This window comes from Sinocyclocheilus anshuiensis, unplaced genomic scaffold (genome assembly GCF_001515605.1).
Source record: "Sinocyclocheilus anshuiensis isolate Anshui unplaced genomic scaffold, SAMN03320099.WGS_v1.1 scaffold643, whole genome shotgun sequence".
NCBI classification, from domain to species: domain Eukaryota; kingdom Metazoa; phylum Chordata; class Actinopteri; order Cypriniformes; family Cyprinidae; genus Sinocyclocheilus; species Sinocyclocheilus anshuiensis.
This window is the reverse complement of record NW_015551067.1, coordinates 1,075,020-1,082,137: the sequence shown is the minus strand read 5'-3', so window position 1 is coordinate 1,082,137 and position 7,118 is coordinate 1,075,020. Positions and strand designations below refer to the sequence as shown.

General features: G+C 46.4%; 1 pseudogene; it reads right to left on the bottom strand.

Annotated features, from left to right (window-relative positions):
* LOC107662145 (ryanodine receptor 1-like) overlaps positions 1–7,118 on the bottom strand; it is a 113,019-nt pseudogene that overhangs the window by 79,727 nt on the left and 26,174 nt on the right.

Sequence of the window (7,118 nt, the reverse complement as noted above, 5' to 3'; positions counted from 1 at the left end):
AGCATTAAAAATCTTACTGTTCAAAAACTTTTGACTGGTAGTGTATATTTGTATGTAATATAGGTTTGTTAAATCTAGGGTATTTAAGTCATTTTAAGATAAATAACATTCTGTGCTAACAACACATTGAAATGAGGTGGTTGTTTTCAACAAGGTGGACACAGTTCTGTTCATAACATTTGACCTGCTGGTGAAGAAGTGACAGCAAAAAAGGGAGAGACCGAGATATTGGGGAAAATGAAGAAAAGGGAAAGGGAAGAATTGGTGCAGTGCAAGAGAGAACCTTTAATTATTTTCCATGGCCTTAGACTAAGGGTTTAGACCTTTTTATGTGATGGCCATACAAATATTAGGGTTTTCTGTGGTTTCAGAAATTGTTGTGGATGCATAGGCTATATACAGAAAAAAAGGGGCCAAAATTGTACATTTTGGGGTACAACAGCTTGTCATTGTAGCAGTACTCTTAAAAAGACATATTTGTTCCTTTTTTACCCCTAATAGGTAGGCCTACAAATTAGTACCTTAAGGGTATGAATTACTACTCTAAGGTACTAATATGTACCCATTAGGGGTAAAAAAGTTACAAATATGTCCGTTTAAGAGTACTGCTACAGTGTCAAGCTGTTGTACCCTAAAAGGTACAATTTTGGCCCCTTTTTTTCTGTGTGGCATGGATGAGTTTGAGATTTCCCGGCCTGAAATTGCGTCTCAGTCCGGCCCTGGTTGCTGCCACCGCCATGTCGTGGAGATGCTGTGTGTTTCGTTGTGAAAGCGAAACTACTTTGTTTGGCCTTCCAAAAGAGGACACGGCTAGAAATCAGTGGTTAAGTTGTATTTACAACACTGTTCCAGAACAGTTCAACCAAATATTAGTTTTTTGTTCAACGCATTTTACGGAGGACTATTTCCTGAACCTTGGAGAGTAGACTACAATGCCGGCTGTTCTGACTCACAGCCTGTAAGTATGTGTTCAAATTTAAAGAATTTCCCACTCACAATTCAAACGCGAGTTTTGAGCAGTGTAGAGTAGCGCTTGTTTGTCGTTTCTCCGATCACAAATGCAGACATGGTTTTATGTTTGCAACGCAACGCGTAAAAAGACAGTAAAAGTCATTATAATCAGTAATTATGTCCCCACTGGATGCAACAAATGCCTCGTTTATAATGGGTTTTATTGTTTTTGTCTCGTCGCACCAGGACACGGCAGCACAGTATGGTAAGGGGCGTAACATTTCCGTCACACGCTTGAGGTATTCGGCCAATCACAACGCACTGGATTGCTGGCCAATCAGAGCACACCTTGCTTTTCAGAACAATTAGCTTTGTAAAAATCGATGTGTTTCAGAAAGGCGGGGCATAGAGGAGAAACAATAATGTACAGTATGTGGAAAATAATGTGTTTTTTGAACCTTAAACCGCATAAACACATTTCATTACACCAAATACACATCGTCATATGACCCCTTTAACTCTACAGGCTACATCATACTGTATGTATATGTAAATTGTAAAAGGACGTAACATTTAGATCTTTTCAATTATCCCAAAACTTTGTTCACCATTCCTTTTCTTTTTGACCCTCTGCTTTTAGAATTGCTCCCTGCTCTCCTCCCTTCTCTCTCTCTCCTTCATGGAGACTCTCACCTCATTCATCTCCACGGTGTTGGCCAGCATCTCCTGCAGGGCTCGTACTGAGAGCGACTGCTCCAATACAAAGGCACAGATTGCCAGATCAGGCGGCACATTCTGCAGACGAAGACAAAGAAGCACACATTTTTGGAATTATGCATAATTAATGGCTTAAAAAAAACAAATACGGTTGTTACATTGGCATGATACCCTTACCGATTCATGGGATCTTTAAAAACAATTTTTAGTTGTGAAAAATGTCGATTGCTGCTTTCAGCAGTGCTTGTAAATATATGCAGCACATTTTCTTTGTCTACTGTAATGTATTTGTGTACAGACATATTATATATTAATATTAAATATTAATAAAATAACAACATGCATCTAAAAAGCAATTTTAATAAAAACTGAGCATATAATTGAAAGAAAAAATTATTATTTTGTTTTTTTAGCATTGAGCATCATTTGCCTGACAAAAATAACTGTTGTGATATAGTAAAATAATATGGTATGCTGGATATTGTAATGAGAAATGTTTAAATATTATTAAAATAACATAATGCATATAAAATATAATATTTAATTTAAAAATACTTCTATATAAATTAAAATAAATAACAAAATGTATTCACTTTAATTAAAAATATAAAAATTAAAATATATACAAAAGTTATCATTATTCTACTTTTTCAGTATAGAGTATTATTTGCCTGACACAACAAAACTGGTGTGGTACAGCCAAAACGTCTCGGTTACATATGTAACCTCCGTTCCCTCCTTCAGGTGAAGACCGACGAATTGGGATCAATTCAATGGATCCTTCAGGGAACGAGGGTTACATACGTAACCGAGACGTTCCCTGTCAGTCGGTCACTCTCAACGTCATGTCGGTGATGACCGACAAATTGGGATCCCTACCAACATGCCACAGGTGCTGCCCCCTCCAGTGCCCTGTGTAGGCCCCTGACCCTTCCTATAAGGCAGACGACAGGACCGGGCTCTACACAGAGAACATCGACCACTGCTGTTCCTCGCAACCCAACAGTAGGACTTGGAAAACACTGGGAAAGCGTGCCCTATCCATTTGGAAAGGGCATGCTGTGGAGTCACCTCCTCTCAGAGGGGGTTAAGTGACATTTACTCACGTGGAGTAACCCCGTAAGGCCCTACTGCACATGGAAGTCTCTGAGATGGCCCAGGCTGCATCATTTAGAGACGGCAGAACATGGTCTGCCAGGGGAAACACGGCCCTAGTAACTGTACCGTGGAAATACACATATGCGATCCCAACAGGTTCACTCATATGGGCACTAGCCTCGCACAAGATTTCAGGAATTCATTGGCTGAAAGGCCTGGCGCTGGACGCTCCGCCACGTCTGGCCGCCAGAGTGCTGGAAGACTCGACAGGGTTTGCCCAGTCAGGGAACTCTCTGGAGAATTAGGAGCAAGCCGACTCTGAACCGGGCCTCTCAGTGCCACTACCCGTTTGAGGTGAGAACACAGGAGGAAACCGGTTCGACACGCAGGCTATAGAACTAGGGGTGCGCTGATCCGATATACAGTATCGGTATCGCTCCGATACTGCCACTTTCAGCTGGATCGGGGTATCAGTCAGACAAGACCGATCCAAATCCGATATTGTGCATATACTATTCGGTGTTATTGTTAAGCCCCACGAAAGGCACAAAAACATTATAAAGCACCATAAAGTTTCCGTGCACTATATTTCAAGTGTTCTGAGACTGTTCCACAGTTTAATGTGAGGTACAGATGAATATTTAAGTCGTTAAATTCAAGTTCTAGTAAACTCTTCTCTCCGCTGCGGCTGTCAGTCATCCTCCATTCAGCATTTAAACTGCGTGTAGCATTCGGTTATGACAGTCTAGACGACGAAACTCTTTAGTGGTGAGTTTAAAATATTCTAGCGGTCCCCCCAGAGTGATTTTTTTAAGGCGACCGTTATTTTAGAACGTTTCCCCTTACTGTTTCCATGGCGACGCGTCATGCTTGTCACGTGATACACCGCGGCCACAATAACACCGTATGACAGATGGATCGCTTTTATTTTGTTTTTCCTTTTTTATTTAAAATATTCACAAACTTGCATACCATGTCATGAACAATCTGATATTCCGATTCTAAATGAGTGTTTTGTCGTTTAAAAACCTTTCTAAACCTTTCTCCGTGTTGCTTCAAGCGCATCATTCTGCGCACGGGATGCGCATAAGCGCTTTGTGCCGCTCTGTATTGGAGCCTTTCATGTTATAATACTTTTGTGCAATGAAAGATTGTTAAAGATTGTTAAAGATTGCCTTTCTTGTTCTGTCTTATCTATCATATGTTGCTGCCTCATTACTGTGCTATAAATGTAAAAGAAATGTATTTAATTTATTTCATATATTTATATATAATAATATTTACTTGTTTTTCATTCATGTATAATACAATACAAAGAGCACTGTGTAACATTTTACCAGATTACACCTATTTACTTTAATTTTTTCCCCACTAAATAATGTTTTTTCTCTAAATGTTTAGATTTTATAAAAAATTATTGTGAACATCATTTTTGTAGAGTAATTTTTGCTGCTGAATTATCCACTAACCTAGTTTATAATAGTATTTTTCTCATAGATTATTATTATATATTTTTTTAATTTGTTCTTTTTCTTTATAATGAAGTTGTCTATATTTAGTAGATTGTGTGTAACACACAAAAGAGTGATGATCAGGTCAACACACACTGAGGTATAGATAAAAAAACTGTGCTGGTATCAGATCGGTATCGGTATTGTCCGAAACTCAGAACTTGTGGTATCGGATCGGTATCGGTTCTGAAAAAGTGGTATCGTGCCACCCCTATATAGAACCTAGCGAACGTGTTAGGAGTCGCCCAGCCCGCAGCTCTACAAATCTCTGCTAGCGAGGCACCATGAGCCAGCACCCAGGATGATGCGACACTGAGGTCCTAAAGCTCTGAGTTCTATCCACGTACTGTCGCAGTGCACGTAGAGGACAGAGCAAAACTAGGGCTGGGTCTGCCTCCTCCAGGGGCAGCGCTTGCAGGTTCACTACCTGGTCCCTGAAAGGGGTGGTAGGAACCTTGGGCACGTAGCCGGGTCGGTGTCTCAGTGTTGCACTCGAATCAGCCAGCCCAAACTCAAGGCACGATTCGTCGACTGAAAATGCCTGCAGGACCCCACCCTCTTGATCGAGGCCAATGAAGCCAGGAGTAGGGTTTTCATAGAAAGAAACTTCAACTCGACTGACTGCAAAGGCTCGAAGGGGGCAGCTTGTAGGGCTCTTAGCACCAATGCCAAATCCCAAGAGGGTAGGGAGGGAGGCCTAGGAGGATTTAACCTCCTGGTCCCCCTAAGAAACCTGACGACCAGATCGTGCTTCTCCACCGACCTCCCCTCTATGGGGTCGGGATGGGCAGAAATAGCAGCAACGTAAACTTTAAGAGTGGAGGGGGACAGCCTTTGGGGTAGGTCACCTAGAACCTCCGCGTCCCGTCCAGGGACCACACATGGAGTTTCCACAGGTTCAGACGTGGGTGCCAGAGGGTGCTCCGTCTCTGAGAAAGCAGATCCTTCCTCAGAGGAATTGGTCAGGGAGGGGCTGTCGCGAGGAGCATGAGTTCTGGGAACCAGGTCCTGTTGGGCCAATATGGAGCCACTAACAAGACCTGCTCCTCGTCCTCCCTGATCTTGAACAGTATCTGTGCGAGCAGGCTCACTGGGGGGAACGCATATTTGCGCAGGCCCCGTGGCCAGCTGTGTGCCAGTGCATCCGTGCCAAGCGTTGCCTCGGTTAGGGAGTAGAACGACTGGCAGTGGGTGGTTTCTGGAGATGCAAATAGGTCTACCGACATGTGACGGGAGCGTAAACCACCTTGCCGGTTGATATACGCAATGGTCGCAGTGTTGTCTGTGCGGAACAGAACGTCCTTGCCCCGAAGGCGCACTCTGAGGCGGCTCAGGGCAAGGCGTACTGCCAGAAACTCGAGGCAATTGATATGCCAACGCAGTTGGGGACCCCTCCATACCCCTGAAACTGCGTGCCCGTTGTACGTGGCTCCCCAGCCGGTGGTCGAGTCCGTGAATACCACAGCATGCCTGGATACCTGTTCCAGGGGCACTCCTCCCCGAAGGAACGAGGGATCTGTCCACAGGCTGAAGGTTCTGCGGCAGGCCGGTGTAATCTGAACCTGGTGAGTACTGTGTCGCCACGCCCACCTTGGGACTCGGCCATGGAGCCAGTGCTGAAGCTGTACCCCACCGCTTTTCTTGGGCACAATGAAATAAGGGCTGTTAAACCCTGTCCTCATATCGGCTGGAGGGACCGGCTCTATCGCGTACTTCGCCAGCAGGACTGCGATTTCCGCACGCAAGACTGAACTTGGGGGGACGCTGGGCGAACTGAATCGCATAGCCGAGTCTGATGGTCCGCAGGAGCCACCGAGATGGACTGGGGAGCGATAACCAGGCTCCGAGAGACCGTGCCAGTGGAACCAACGGAGCCACTGACGTACCCGCAGTGGGGCAGCGTGGTGGAACACAGGGACTCGGCCCAGGGCCTGTGACGGCAGAGGGCGTAGTCTGGGTGTGAAGTGTAACACTCACCTGATTCATCCCTGTGCGGGAGGGAACGCAGGAGCCCGGCTTTGATTATTGTGACAGCCCGGCGTGTGACGACATGAAGTGGGGACTCGAGTGCTACAGCCCTTACCTGGTTCCACGAATGGGCAGGAGGGGTGCTCTTGGGCAACCCACTGCTGCCCGCTGGCGAGAGAGGATGAAGGAAGTGATTCCGTGATGCACGGTTCACCACTCTCCTCCTCTTGAGACCCAGAGACCGAGGAAACTATTTTTTTATTCAAGTTTTGGGTACCGCTGGCTGCTGGGCCAGCGGCGGAACAAAGACAGAGCAAAACAAAAGATTCTCCACCCGGCCCTCCTCCGGGGGAGGGAGTGGTGCGATCCCCATCTCCCGATGAGCAGTCTCCTCCATCTTCGGGTCGCCCGTCTCAGGGCCTCTTGCACTTGCGCTTTCTGCCGGGTTTGGCGGGGGCCTGGACGGGGTTGTTACCTCGCGCTTCGAGCGACGAAGGTGACCGCACAGTCTCTGGGTCGTGCCTGCGACCGGCTCCACGATGCTGCCTGGTGGAAGGCTGCTGCAGCTGCGTGGAAGCAGCAGGTTTCCTCCGGCGCATGATGTGTTTGATCGCCACAGTCTGACTGAGAACTGTACCTTATCATGCTCCTTCATGTCGGCCAGACCCAGCCAGAGATGGCGCTCCTGGACCACTATCGTGGACATCGCACGACCCAGAGACTGTGCGGTCACCTTCGCCGCTCGAAGCGAGAGGTCCGTCGCAGCACGCAGTTCATGTAGAACCGCCAGGTCATGGCCACCCTCGTGCAGGTCTTTCAGGGCTTTGGCCTGATGGACCTGCAGTAACGCCATGGCGTGGAGGGCAGAAGCCT